The sequence below is a fragment of the Plasmopara halstedii genome (genome assembly GCF_900000015.1).
Source record: "Plasmopara halstedii genome assembly, contig: Scaffold_1561, whole genome shotgun sequence".
Lineage (NCBI taxonomy): Eukaryota > Oomycota > Peronosporomycetes > Peronosporales > Peronosporaceae > Plasmopara > Plasmopara halstedii.
In genome coordinates, this window is record NW_020188473.1 from 66,938 (window position 1) to 67,143 (window position 206).

Sequence of the window (206 nt, forward strand, 5' to 3'; positions counted from 1 at the left end):
TGTGAAAACTCAAGAGATGTCACACTCATCGAGGTCAAGGAGAAGCTGCTGAAGGAATATGAGCGAATGAAAAGGAAGGAACCACGGAGCGTGCGTTCAAAGTGAATGCCAGACGGTTTAAAGGTGATCAAGGTAATGATCGCAAATAGAGCGGTCCGCGAAAATCCGGTATTGGATTCAAGGGCAAGTGTTTCAAGTGTGGCCAA